This window comes from Artemia franciscana, chromosome 10, assembly GCF_032884065.1.
Source record: "Artemia franciscana chromosome 10, ASM3288406v1, whole genome shotgun sequence".
Taxonomy (NCBI): domain Eukaryota; kingdom Metazoa; phylum Arthropoda; class Branchiopoda; order Anostraca; family Artemiidae; genus Artemia; species Artemia franciscana.
The window spans coordinates 22,200,650-22,215,621 of NC_088872.1; the positions used below are offsets into that span (position 1 = coordinate 22,200,650).

At 35.1% G+C, this 14,972-nt stretch overlaps 1 pseudogene; it reads left to right on the top strand.

The window, feature by feature from the left end:
* The window catches only part of LOC136031915 (sphingolipid delta(4)-desaturase DES1-like), a 62,222-nt pseudogene extending 49,739 nt beyond the window's left edge, over positions 1-12,483 (top strand).
* The last annotated feature ends 2,489 nt before the right edge of the window (positions 12,484-14,972 follow it).

Here is a 14,972-nt window from a genome sequence, read left to right on the forward strand (position 1 = left end):
TCTGCTGCTTTCTCATGCTGCTTAAATCTAAGAACATCCTTGTTTTTCTCATTTCTACGTCTTCTTCTTACTTGTGACTCTTTCACTCTTTTTTCTTCCGTCTTGATTCGTCGTCTTGACTTTGTCTTGTTCTGATATTGTCTTGTTCTGACTGGTCTTGACTTTGACTTTGTCCTGTTGATTCTGTCTTGACTCTTTGGTCTTTGATTCTTCTGTCTTGTTCGTCTCTGATTGTTCTTTCTTGTCCGTCTACGATCACTGGGTTTCTGGGTACTAGGATTAACTTCAGATCTAGACAAAAAAGAGATTATTTTAGTAGATTTCCTAACTATGGAAGTTGCACAGGAAGTTTTTTGTAAGGTCAGACAAAATAAATTCTTCTGCTGAGATTTTTGAATTAAAATTTAGTTGCCACCAACCCATTGCTAATTGGAGAAAAAGCCAAAATATATTTTCAAGTCCACTCGCGTATTAGTTTCTTTGTATCGTATTTTGATAATAGGCGATCCCTACCCCGATGTACTATATTGGAATTGCTAACATCTTTTTTTTAAAGCGTCATTCCAAGAAAATACCAGCGGGTATGTTGGTGTCCCACCAAGTTTCATCCTGATCATACCATTCTAAGCCTCTTTTAAGATTTCCGGTCCCCCACCAACATCCCCGCCAACGACACTGGATCCGGTCGAGATTTGAAATAAGAGATCTGAGTTGCGAGGTCCATCTAAATATAAAATTTCATTAATATCGAATCACTCCTTCGTAGGTTAAAAATACCTAATTTTTTTCTATTTTTTTTTTCAAAATTAACCCTACCTCCATCTCCCCCAAAGAGTGGATCTGTTCCGGTTTTGTCAATCCGCATCTAGGACTTGTGGTTATTTTTCCCACCAAGTTTCATCACAATCCCTCCTCTCTAGCGTTTTTCAAGGTTTTAGGTTTCCCCCTCCTACTCTCCCCAATATCACCGGATCCAGTCAAGATTTAAAATAAGAGTTCTGAGGCCCAATATCCTTCTTAATGTCAAATTTTATTACGATCTTATCACCCTCGCAAATTAAAAATACCTCATTTTTTCTAATTTTTCTGAATCAACCATCCCTCCACTCCCCTTCCCAGATGGTCGAATTGGGGAAACGACTATTAATATTTTAATCAGGTCTGGTCCTTAATACACCTGCCAAATTTTATCGTCCTAGCTTATCTGGAAATGCCTAAACTTGCAAAACTGGGACCGACAGAATTTGCAATCGCTGTATGTCACTTGGTAAAAACCAAGTGCCATAAAAACACAACTCTTTCCTTTTCTGAAACTATCCCTGTCTGAACATAAATGCTAGGGGCGTTGAATTTCAAATACATAAACTAACGATTATAATCATTTTGTAATTTTGTAGTTTTGAAATTTTATTTTTCATTAAAATAAAGTAAAAAGGCGCAGTTGCAAGTATAAGCAAATTAAATTTAAAATTTCGTTACTACAGAAGTTGTATATTTTTGGGAGGGGGGGGGGGTCTTGTTAAGGAATTCATGTCATTTAGGTAAAGAAACAACACAGAAGTCTACTAAATGGGAGAAGATTAACTAAAATTGCTCTTTAGTAGGTTTTTCTTTACCCTGCCCCCGAATACTTTTTGAAAACGGGAATAAATCTCAGATCCAGAAAACTGGAAAATTTTCATGCAGCACAAGCCAAAATAGGGATGAAGATCCTCCTGAGCAATTAATGGTGGAAGGGGCGTCAAATAAACGTTTCAGCTGCCGATAACAAAAACACAAATTGCCGCATCGAACAATTGAAACCTACATTTTATAGCTTATTTGGTCGGTATTAGGTAGTCAAAACCTATTAAATGTAGATAGCAAAGTTTTCAGTGTAGTTTTTATTAATTTGCAGGGAAACTTTAGGATAGTTTGAAAAGATATATGAAATTTTTTCACCAGTTTTAATATTCAATTAAGGGAGTAGGAGGGAATAAAAGCACTTATTATAGAGGCTTGATTGTTAGAACAAGAAGCTGTGAATAAATTGAACTTTTCAATAAAATATCACTGAGTAAATTTTAGTGATTAGGGTATAATGAGCATTGGTCAACAGTAAGGTGGGGAACGGAGGCTGGGGGTGGTTGTTTCAAGTAAACTCATTGAAACTTGTAGGATCAAACTTTGGCTGATATAAAGAGCCAAAAAATTGCCAATTTATTCATCTTGTTGGTAAAATCAACTGATTACAGAATCTCTTGTGTTCTACTGATTTATTGTCGCTTTTGGCGGACAAGACGGTAAAAGGACCATTGTTTATATAATATTCTTTAGCTAATATATAATATTCTTAAGCCAATAATATTCTCAACACAGCTAATAAATTTTATTTTAAATAATAACAAGACAAACGCATTCTTGAAATTTTGAAGTTCAGTACCATAATTTGCTTGAAAATTAGCAACAATCAAAGCTGTGGCCAGATAGGGTTTTTTTTGTTCGAATATTACTTCTGATATTATTTCGTAATAATTTTCTTTGCTTTTTGGCCCGAATATAGATAAAAGCTGTATACTCTTTACTAGTTCCCTTCCAAATCTCATGTTTTTAAAGTTGGAAGATAGGGAGGGGTGGAGTTTTTGTGACTCTTTCCTTAGCTTGTTTACTTTTCTTATGTCTTCTAACGTTAAATGTGGCTTCCAGTTTTCTTGATTTGCGAGTTGTATACCTCTCTTCGTAATTTCATTAGTAATTTCTTCTATAATTGGATTTAAGCGTGTCTTAACTACATTTTCGTTCTCTAATTTTGCATATATAATTTGTTCAAAGAAATCTCCGATGCCTTGACAATCAAGATAAAGTTTTTCATTTGTAAAATCTCGTTCATATTTTTCTATGGCTTTGACGAAAGCATTTTTTACCTGTTCAACTTCGCTATTAATTTTCAGATGTAAGACTTTTAACGTTAGATGGAAAGAGCTTTGTTTGATTAAGGCTTTTGTTAAGGTAGAATTTTTTTCAATTATGTTTTTTTGCAAAATTGAAGCATTCATCCTTATTTGAGTGTTTTTAATCTGGACTGCGAGAAAGTAATTTGGTCAAGATTCTTTTATTATTCCAGATCTTTTGACAAGTCCAATTTCTAGAAAAAAATTAAGTTGGGTTATTTTAATAATCGTTAGGTGGATTTAGACATGTTTTCATAAATAAATTCATGGGATTAGCTAATGCTATAATAATCACTACAATAAGTTATATCTCTACAATACAATAATCACTACACTACAATACATAATAATCATACAATAATACGTAATAATCACTACAATACAATAAGTTAATGCTATAAATCACTGTTAGTACATTGTTTTATCATTTATCACTAAGTTTATAATGTTTCTTTCTTTCACACCTATGCCGTAATTTTTATGTCTGCCCATGTGACTAATTGATTTGGTGTATTATCGTTTGTCCCTTCAACTAATATAAATCTTTTGTTTTTCACCTCATAATACTTCGGTAAACAAGTTCGGTAAAGTTTAACATTTTTGAAACGTTTGTTAAATTATTTCAAGGGTAGTTTTACTTAAATAGTTGTCAAAACCTTACTGGGTATGTCGATTCATAAGTTATAAAATTGTCATTCTTTTCCAAGCTTCATGAGTATTCGTGATTTTGACAATGTTGGGTTTCTATATACTTTTGCAGGCGATCTGTTGTTTTTCATATTTCTCGTTGATGTTCTACATAATGTTTAGTGGGTGTATCTTCTCAGCTGTATACTTTTCCTTCTTAGGTTTACATAGTTTAGTTGATAGGATAAGAGATGATTGTAGAATTGCAGGTGGTACTGTCGTCCATACGATTGACGTTGTTGGGGAGCTCTACTTTCGTAGATAGCTGCTGAAGGGGAATTTCAGATGTGATTTATTTGTGCAGTTTTTAATGGTTGATAAATCATTAAAACAGATGTTACTCGTTATTTGTTTTTTGACCATAATGCATCTTCGGTCAGTGCCATAGTATGCCAGCTCTTATAATAAAAATTTCTTGGCAGAATCACATTCTTAATAAGCAAAATGACACATGATAATATATACTGTTATCTTAACACTATGTATATAGCACATAATCAATAATAAGTAATATCTGAAGCATCAATATTTTGCTACTAACTACATATTATGGCTGCGAATACAAGAGCACTGTTCTAAAAAGACGGTTAAATATGTGGTAAATGTTAGAGGTTCTAATTTTGCATACTATATATTCTGCCAAATTCTTTATATTTCCGAGGCATGAATGTGTCAAAGAGAAACATAATTTATTGTGTCATAGCCTTTCAAATAACTTACATCATCAATATTCCTAGCTTTAGGGACAGGATGTTAGGATATACAGAAGATGACCTCTTAATTTTCTCTTGTTGCTATAAAAAGGGATAAGTTCTTGGTAATTGTTAGATATCTTAATTTTCTTCATAATATTTTCTGCCAAATGTTTTATATTTCTAATTGGTACAGGATATACGAATAGGATTACTTTCGGACAGAATATAAGAGTATACATGAGACGACCTCTTAATTATCTTTTATTATTATTTCCTTCCAGTTCTGATTTTTTACATGTCGTCGGGGGTAGTAGGATTTAATTGATGTATTTACTGTGCCTCAATTTTATCCCGTTTGGCCTTTGTTCTTCTCAGTCTTTTGTGCTTTCCATAGTTTAGTGCTACTAGTGCCCTTATTGTCAGTGAAATGAGAAATACCTGAAATATAGTGATTATAATATACCTGGAATTTGGTTAAAAAAAAAACCATCCTTTTTTCAACATATTTTAATCTTTGGTCTTCATTAGTGAATACTATTTGATTTAATGCCTTCTTTATTTTCGTTAATTGCATTGTGCCTTTAATTTGTTCCGTTTCTGGCCCTTTGAATGTTTTTGATTCCTCGTTGTTTATATTTGCGATTGTAAATGACTGATTTATTCCTTGAAAGTTTATTATTTTTGGCTCATGATTTTTGTGCTCGTTGTGATTAAAAGTGTTTGCACACTCGTGTCTTTGGTTACGAGTTGGCAACCTTGTTTAATGTTGATTGTTCCAACTTCCTGTAGTAGTAGTTCAGCTCGATAACTGGGGTTAATTTTATCTGTATTTTTTTAGAAGGATAGGGTTCCCACCGTCTTTTAAATGACATTCTTTTAATTCCTGGACGTTTGCTAGTGCATATTTTCTTCTGTCCTGATCAATGAGCATATATTCTGCTTCTTGTACGATGCTAATAAAGGAGTTTGTCTCTTTTATGTTATTGGGGAAGGTAGATAATTTTATATAAGTCGTATATGAACTGGCAATTCAACTGATTGATCAGTGGAATTGTTACTACTGCAAGAAGTTGTTGGTTAATTTCGGTGGTAAGACTTTTAGTTTGTCTAATATAAGAACAAGTTAGCAACCTCTGATTCTACTGGCAAATGAAGATCGAATGTTGAGTGTGTTATTAATTTCATCTAGAATATTTTTCAAGTTTGAGGGGTCTACTAAGTCGTAGGACAGGGACAATCCCGTTAGTTCGAATAGTGCTAATACGAACTTATTGACATCAGTAGCTTGGTTCAACTATATCAATTGAAATCATCATTAAACTTGAATCAGAAATTACTCTGACGACTATTTTTAAATAATTCATGGTGTTGACGGTTTTTGAAATTTTTTGAAGATTTTTTTCAATTTTTTCTTTTTGATAGTTGGCTATACTCGCTTGTATTTTTGTACATGTAACGTGGTATTCATGGCTGTGTCTAGTCTTTAAACATTTTCTCTTGGTAGGGGAGGCCGGTCCACATTCGCCACTTTTTTCGTTGTTTATTCATTGTAAACACAGTTTTCGACTTAAAATAATTCTGAAAACCCTGGAATATAGGCTTATCTATGGGGTATCTATGAAAAAAATCCCCAGCAGTCGGATCTTTTTCGATGCAGCAAAAAAAGAGCCACAGTGAGATTCTCCAAAGATGGCTAACCTGGGCCAACCTGGTTCACGTTCGCCACACATTAGCCGATGTTCACCACCATCTTGCATCATGGCTATTAAAGCATCTATTGCTGTAAACGTAGCACTAGAATAGGTGTTTATGGATAGTTATTTCAGATATTTATTTGTCACGCAACTACAAAAGGAATTAGGTATAGGATAATTCACTTGAACCATCTTGTATACTGAAAGGTCCACACAAAACTTCAGTCGTTCAGAAAGTCTTGAAGTTCCACCTGAGATTGAGGGTTTTCCTAATCTTATTACAACCACGGACTTCAAGACGCATGGTTCCTCTTCATTCAGCACGAACTTGCTGATTTCTACACACTTCAAGAAGTTAACACCAAGCTCATCTGGATATTCCTTTAAAACTTTTGCAGCATAGAAATGCTTGACACTCTTTTTACCTGCAAGGCCAACTAAGATAAAGTCGCCCACTTCTATTGGCCTGCTTCCCTAATCCTTTTCATCTTCTCCTAGATTTAGACTGTTTCGCTATCATTATCGAGCTCCATCCTAAAATTGAAATTTAAAAACAATATGTATGTATACAGAGCGTCACTATAATTACATAAAATAGAATAAGTAATTTAATAGTATGACCATATATGAACAGATATAAACTTACCGTAGTATTTTTGACAGAAACATGGAAACTTTTGGCGTAATTGATTCTATCATAAACGATCTTTTCACTAAAATCTAAGAAAAGCATTTTTGGCATAGCTATATTTATGTCAATATAACATAATTAACATAAAAAACATAAAAAACAACAAAAATTAAATATACATAAATTAAAATTTGAAAATACAACTACAAGTTATTATACAATAAATACTGATTCTGTCCGTCATTGGTGATTCTTTCGGTTCCTATATTTACTTTCACTCTCAAGAAATAGATGCTTGCTTGCTTCTTGTAATTTGTCTCTTGACATTCTCCTTCCCCTGGCCCTTTTTCTGTTCTTTCTTTTTCTTCCTGGCAGTTTTCAGTTCTTCTTCCTGGCGGATTCTTTCCTTTACTGGGGTATCAGTCAAGATTTCGGTAGATTTTTTTTCACTGCACGTCTGATTTGTTTTCTTGGAGAACCTTTTGGGAATCGAGAGATGTCAACTAGTTCATAAAAGCTTTTGTCAGCCAATAGGTCTAAATCTGAAGGTAAGCCCGATAAAGATTGGATAGCGTTGTCACAGTCGGTAGACTGGCTAGCCGCATCATCTTTACAGGAACCAGAAACTGGTGATGTAGGCACTAAAACATCCTGGTCCAAAAGATATGGTCGATCAGAGACATATGAGCTGAAATACTCGTTATCTTTGAAAACATTGGGATAGAAAGGGAAAATTCCAGTGCAACGAAAACTGCTCATTATGTTTTCTTGAGTCAGTGCTTTGGGACGCGCCTTTCCGCAAAGCTCGGATACATTGTACATGGAAATCGTCTTGCATTTGTGCTGGGTCCTAAAAGTCGCAGATTCCCTGTTGTAGAATACCTTAAAAGGATGCATAACTGACCTGTCAAGTGGTTGCAACTTATGCGTTGTTTGTGGAGGCACTGTCAGCATGACAACTTGATTCTCTTTGGCTAACTCAAGCAATTCACTACTGTAACGACTAATGTGATTGTCCAGAATTAGAAGCACAGGATTATCAGCAGCATTATTTCTATAATGCTGTCATCTAACTACCCTTTCCCTTGACATTGCTCACTAATTGATATTGATATATTAATAGTTTAATCTAGTTTGAATTTCGGCTTTATATCCCATAGAGGAAGCAAGAGAAAGAAGCAATGAATCTCTGATTTGGACAACAATCGGTAAATGATGGAGAAGAAACGCTATTTTTTGTTACCTTGCTCACTAATACGTGAGTAATCGCATTTTTACATAGGCCTACGTAAGGAATCTCATTGGTGCATGAACCACGTCTAGTTTTACAAACAGATAAGTTTGAGCAGAATAATGGCGGTTAGTGCAGCTCTAGTTACATCATAATAAAGAGTGAAACACGAATTATTTTCAACTTAATCTTAAAACGCATGTTGTAAGAACCGTATAGTGTGAAATATTTCCGAATGAACGCTGATACAAAATAATAGCTATTATATGATTTAAAAGAACAATAAACTGTCGTTATTGAGACAAATTTTTGAAGATTTCAAAATGAAGCTAGAAACACCTCAAAAATGATGTCAAATCGAAATAAAAAGCGCACCATTGAAATCGAAATTCTCAACTGAGGACTTACAGTATCACACACTGAACAGAAAGGAAAAGCCCAACCTGGAACGATCAGTTTTCTTTTCATAGTTGATGCTTCCGCCACAACCACCATAGCAGCCAAAAATTTAAAACATGTTTGGAAAAAACTGCCAAAGGAGGAGGAATCGTCATTTGAAGCTGTTTTAGGAATATCAACTATTGTTTTTTCTCGGGGTTGATCATACCGACTGTTGGTCACAAAGTATAAGAAGAAAGGTCATTTAAACAAAAATCGAAACATTTATTTCCCGGTTAGGTAAAAAGAAGAAGATAGGCTTAGTCGGTTTGTTACGAGAATTTGACCGTCCAGGTTCGCCAGGCACTGGTTCACCAGGGCTGGTTTTTGTTGGCGAACGTGGGCTTGTTCCCTCTTTTGAGAAAAAAAGTGCTGATCAGTTATTACCATGGATGGTGTCAAATATTCACCCATCATTGTTGCTATGTTGCAGATAATCACGTTGAGATAAAGGTTCCTGTCATACCTTTATGTTAAGCATTGACTTTTTTCATTTTCCATCAGGATAAGATCTATTTTTAAAGCACCAAAAAAACAACTCGACGCATAGAATCTACAAAACGTGTTTTAGCATGCTTCTTAATCTACTTAAACTTTCGCTTCTAGATGGTAAAACGCTAGATTATGGGATCCTCTCCGTGAATGGGTTGCAAGTAAAACGCAGATGGTGAACCTTGGCTATCAACTTTTGGACTGACCGTCAACCGGCGGTAAACTTGAATAAATATTTCAAAGGTAAAACGTTTTTTCTTTATGCATCTTTGTGGCACCGTAAACTTTTGTATGTGTTCTTTAGACACTTTAACACCACAAACATTAAGCGCATCTTTGAGTTTTGACCTATCTTCTTCATGCGAGCCAAAAAGTTTCTCTATATAGCTAACTTGCAACACTTGTTCAGATTAAACAGATTCAACATTAAGTAATAATCTCGTATAGGCTTTATTTCCGCTCTGGTATACGGAATAATTTCTGTTCATTGTAAGTTTTAATTATGCTTCTTACTTTTGTTTGAAAAAACTTGTGTTTTTATTTAATATCTGATTTATTTTTCAAATGTCACCAATGTAAAGGATAAATTAATTCTTCCCCCTCCCCTGGGCCGGTCTCCCCTATATTGAAATATTCTTCGGTAGACAAACCGAATAAGCGAGAGGCAATTTCGACAATTATGGGAATTAGGCTTGTTGATTTCTGACATTTACTTCTGCGAAAAAGTACTTCAAATATTATGGTTGTGCTTTGCTTAAGCTTTTGTATTTTTGCATTAAATAGTTGAATAACGCCGCCAACCATTACCGTTATAGTATTGGGAAGGCTTGGTGAGTAGATATTTTATAAGTCTTCTCCGAAGTGAAATCTGGAACAACTTTGAACTCAATTTTTGCCGGTTCGTCAGCCATTGCCAGTCTTGCACAGGTTTTTTTTTACTTAAAGTCAATCGTTTAACACTTCTATAATTATTATCAGGGCAATTTTTGTTTCCATCCATGCATTCAGTTCTACCATAGTCAGTATCAACAAAAGGTATTTTCCACCCAAATTGTACTCTTCTTTGTTTGAAGATTTCCATTACCCACTAGTGGATCTTACTTGCTGCCTTATTGTTATTAGGATTTTGTCGTTGTTATTTGGTCTTAGTACATCAGAGATTGTTTCTGTAGTAGTCTCTGAAATCGAGGTATCGAATGCAATTGGTTATGAGTCAGTAGTTGCAGGTATATTAGTGGAGATAATGTCTTCCGTGTTGGTTGATATGGTGTATTTATTTTGATGTATTTTTTCGTTTGGAGTACTCGATTCCCAGAAGGTAGGGGTGGTTGAATATTTCTTCGAGACACATTTCGTGGTTTCTGACTTTTGCTAGTGGTCATCTCCTTATTATCATCAATCGTAACATTGAGATTTGTGGAGATTGTTTTATTTTTGTCCTTTCCCGTCTTAGTGTTTATTATTCTACAAAAGTACTGGCATTTAAATCTATGTATTGGTTTACTAATATTGTGTGTAGTACTTGACGTAATTTCTACACTTTTGGTACCTTTTTAAATATCTAGTATCTTATCTCTACGTGTTACTATGTTTGATTTGATTGAATGTCGGTTGGGACGGTTTTTGTTGGGTTTTGAGGAATATTTGAAGCAGGTTTGATCTGGATCTGCTTGATTTCAGTTGGTTTTATTTTAGACGAATCTTTTGCTTTGTTTGCTGATTTTTCATCAAATTTACCACTTCTTACCACTACAAATAACTCACCGCAGCACCAAGTCGTCTTAAGTCCAACACACCTGCGCACGCTCCTCCTCCAATCTAATCGATTCAAGGCTTCCTTCTTTACACCCTCCCAAAAACTTTCCATTTCCTTTAAATCTTTATATATGACATCCTCCCAACCTAGACGAGGACGACCCGCTTTCCGTGTAGCCAGACGGTTGGCCAAACAGGACAATCTTTGGCAATCTGTCATCCTTCATCCGCAGAAAGTGGGCTAGCCATCTTAACCTTTCTTTTATTATAGCCCTAGAAAGAGGGATTGAACCAAATTTTTCACAAAACCTACTGTTTGAAATACGGTTAGTCAGCCGGGTACCCAGAACAATCCGTAGGCAATTTCTCTGGAAAACCTATAGTAAATTGTCATCTGCTTTTCGGAGCGCCCATGCTTCAGAGCCATATTTGACCACTGTTATTGCTGTAGCGTCCAATATTCTTATCTTGGCTTGCAGATTTTTTCTATTCTTCCAAACTTTTTTTTAACTGAAAAAAACATCCACTGCTTAATTAGATTAACATCTTCACTGCTCCCACGTCTTCAATAATAATAATAACCAAGGTAAGTGAAGCTGCCAACCCGATCAATCTTTTCGTTACCCAACGTCACCTTTTCATCTTCACTTATTCCTAGACTTAGTGACTTAGTCTTCTTAACATTAATTTTCAAGCATATTCTAGCACCATGAACTCGCAAAACCTTTAAAAATTCATTCATTTTGCTCACACTTTCATATAATATGCTTAAATCATCAGGATAATCTAAGTCCAGGAGCGTTTTCCTCCCCATTTGATTCAATGGTCTCCAATTTCCTTTCCTGTGCTCCTAAAGACAAAGTCCACCAAAATGATCCATATAAAGGGGGCAATGAACACAACCTTGCCTGACTCCTCATTTAATACAAAACCAGTTGCTAACCTCATTTCCTACCTTAACCTCAGCAGTATTATTCCCGCACATAGCACAAATCACCCTGATGTATTTTTCTGGTATACCATATAAGGATAAGACCTTTGCTAACGCTCTTCTATCAGCAGAATCGAAAGCTTGCTCATAATCGACAAGACCAAGGGACTTCTTAACTATTAATCTAAGAGTGAAAACTTGGTCGACATATCCTCAACCTTTTCTAAAACCACGCTTTTCATCCCTTAAAACTTTGTCTACACCATCTCTCAGTCTAAAAAGTATTATATTACTAAGTAATTTACTACCTACAGGGACCAGACTAATGCCTCGATAATTACGACACTCACTCATGTCACCTTTTTTATACAGTGGTTTAATTGAGGTTTTCCTAAAATATTTAGGTACTTAACCTTTTTCGAAAATCGTATTTATAATCTTCAGGAGCTAATTCCTAACCTTAGAGCCACCATATTTAAGAAACTCATTTATCAAACTATCAGCACCTGGAGCCTTTTACTTTTTAAACCTTTTAGTACTGTCGCTAATTCTTCCTCACAAAACAAATCTTCCTTCACATCCAAGGTGTCACAAACTTTTTCATTTTCATCTATATCTTTTCCTGCAACTGTATCCCGGTTTAGTGCATTCTCAAAATGTTCCGCCCATCTTTCTTTGACTGATTCCTTATCACAATTTTTTCAGTTTCCAGTACGAAATCATCTTGAAAAAATGAAAATACGACATAGGAAAATATATAGACTGCAACAAAGCCAAGGGCAACAGTGCCAACAATTAACCGTCCGTCTTTCGTAAAAGATTGAAAGAGATCCTTCAATATTCCCATCTCATAAAACACGAACAAGCACTTGAAAAAGAATATAAAATAATGAAGGTAAAGCACTGAAACACAAAACAAGCCAAGAAAACAAGTGAGTCGAGAGGAGAGAGAGAGAGAGAGAGAGAGAGAGAGAGAGAGAGAGAGAGAGAGAGAGAGAGAGAGAGGAGAGAGAGGAGAGAGGAGAGAGGAGAGAGGGAGGGAGAGATAATCCCCCCTCTAAAAAAAACAAAGATATCGTAGGTCGGTCATGAAAATACAAGCAAAAAGATTATTCTCTCCTAAAAAATTAAAATTATTTCTGTGGATCGTAAATCGATTTGAAAAATCCAGGCAAAATAAACCTAATCTTCTCACTGACACAAATTATTTTGGAGAGGCAAGCGTTAATATTAGGGTTTCCTCTGAATTTCTGAGCTGAATAAAAATACATTTCTGCACTATATACATTAGCTGCACAGGCAAACGTGCTAATTTTCTTAGGTCTATATTCTAAATTAATGTATATTCCAAATTAAAAGTTCCTGATTAAGGTATAAGAACAAATTACAATATTTACCAAAATCACATAGCAGAAGGGATGAATGAGACCGACAAAGCTGAACACTAGAGGAATAGTGGCCTCATTCCTATCTAACTGGGACTAGTCTGGATTGATTACTGTGTTTTAATTTATGCCAGTATAACATGCCAGTATAATATTTTTTTATTATGCCTTCTAGCTAAATCCTCCAGATCCTTAACAATTTTATCCATAGTCCTCGCTTCACATCTCCTTAGTTCATATTTTAATGCTTTCTCCACTTTCTTTACGTCACCATCAGCAACTTCACAAATTGTTTTTCTAAAATTCTTCCATCCATCCTCCACATTGTCAAATTTTAAACTGGTATTCAACTTTCTGGTATTCAGTTTGGTATTCAACTGTTCCTGGAATGTTTTTCTCAAATTTTCATCCTGTAGTCTACCAATATCATAACTTCCACGGAGGTAGTTACCCTTCCGAAATTTCAGCTTAAAATTAACTTTAGATGGCGATCTTTACTTTTAACATCAGTAACATCACTCCTATACACCCTAGTATCTTGTATTGATCCTACTAAGAGTCGGTTAACAATAAAAAAATCAATAAGGTTTGCTCTCTTACCATCACGTGAATACCATGTCAACTTATGGACCATTTTGTGACCAAACACTGCATTGGTTATAACTAGGTTGTTATACCTACAAAATTGCAGAAGTCTAGCCATTACTGTTTTCTTTTCCTACACCAGATTTACCTAGGCTAGGATACCATCTATCCCTATTTCTACGAACCTGCGCTTTAAATTTTCTAGCAAAAACACCATATTTCTTCCTGGTACCCTGTCTATTTGCTCCTGTAACTGTAAGTAAAATTCATCTGAGTCACTAGTATATCCGTCAGTTGGTTCGACAGGGGCATATACTACTATAACTGATACCCTGAACATTTTAGTCGTAAAATTAGTATTATATTATTAATGTCTTCCCAGCCTAAACAAAACTTGGCAGCTCCTTATTCATCATGAGCACTACTCTCTGCCTATGTGCCCCATCCTTCTTGTCTGAGTAAACAGATTCTATGCCACCTAATTTCGTGCTTCCTACCCCTGGGATATGGTTTTCTCAATCTCCTAATAAATCCAGTTCACACCTGTTGAATTCGTCAGTCAAAATGTCGATACGATAGTCTTTTTTAAAGTCATAGCATTCCAAGTTTCAATTTTCATGTTCTATAAATCTTTTTTTTTTGTTAATTTTTCTATAAAATGTTCTATGTTCTATAAAATCTTATTTGTTAATTATGGGCAGTGACCTCCTCTAAAAATGGTATTACGCTTTCGCAATATGACTGGTATAACATGGATTGTTATGTTGCATTGTCCTGTTGCAGTAGTTCAGATTGATAACGGGGGTCAATTTTCTCTCTATTCGAGGAGCATGATAGAGTTCCTATCATCTTTTTTGGTACATTGAATAACCATAGGTCGTTTCGTAAGATGACTTTATTCAAAATTTATTTGATAAAATAATACTATAAACTTTCACTAATCTGCTAAAAAAAATGGCCACAATATCCTGTAAGCATAGCTGACAGCAATCCATTTCTACGCTCCTTTTTTTTAATTTTTCACTTATCATCAAAAAATAAATGAATAAGATAAATAAACAACAACAAAACACAAGAAAGAAAACACAACAAAAAACTGATGGTGATATTAAGAAAATTGGAGTAGAATCAACAGGTTATTTAGTTGACTATTATGGGTTCTATTCATTCGAGGTGTTGTACTACATTCTCGTAAATGCTAGGTTAATTAGGCACTCCGCAATCAAAATCAGTACTCACCAACCCACAAGATAGGCTTTTTCAAATATCAAGGTGGTTATAGGACCTCTGGTACAGGAGTCTTTTCCTCCAGCCTTGTAACCTGCATAAAGTTCAGTATCCTTAAGTTTTGGTGTTATTTGAGCAGCTCTAAACCAATCACGGCATACCCTGTTTTCTATGATTTGCACCTCTACTCTTAGAATTTTTGTATATGTATCAGATTCTCTCATACCACAACCGTTTACTGTGGCCGTCAAATCCACTGTCTCCAACTGTCTCCAGGGCAGGCAAATTGGA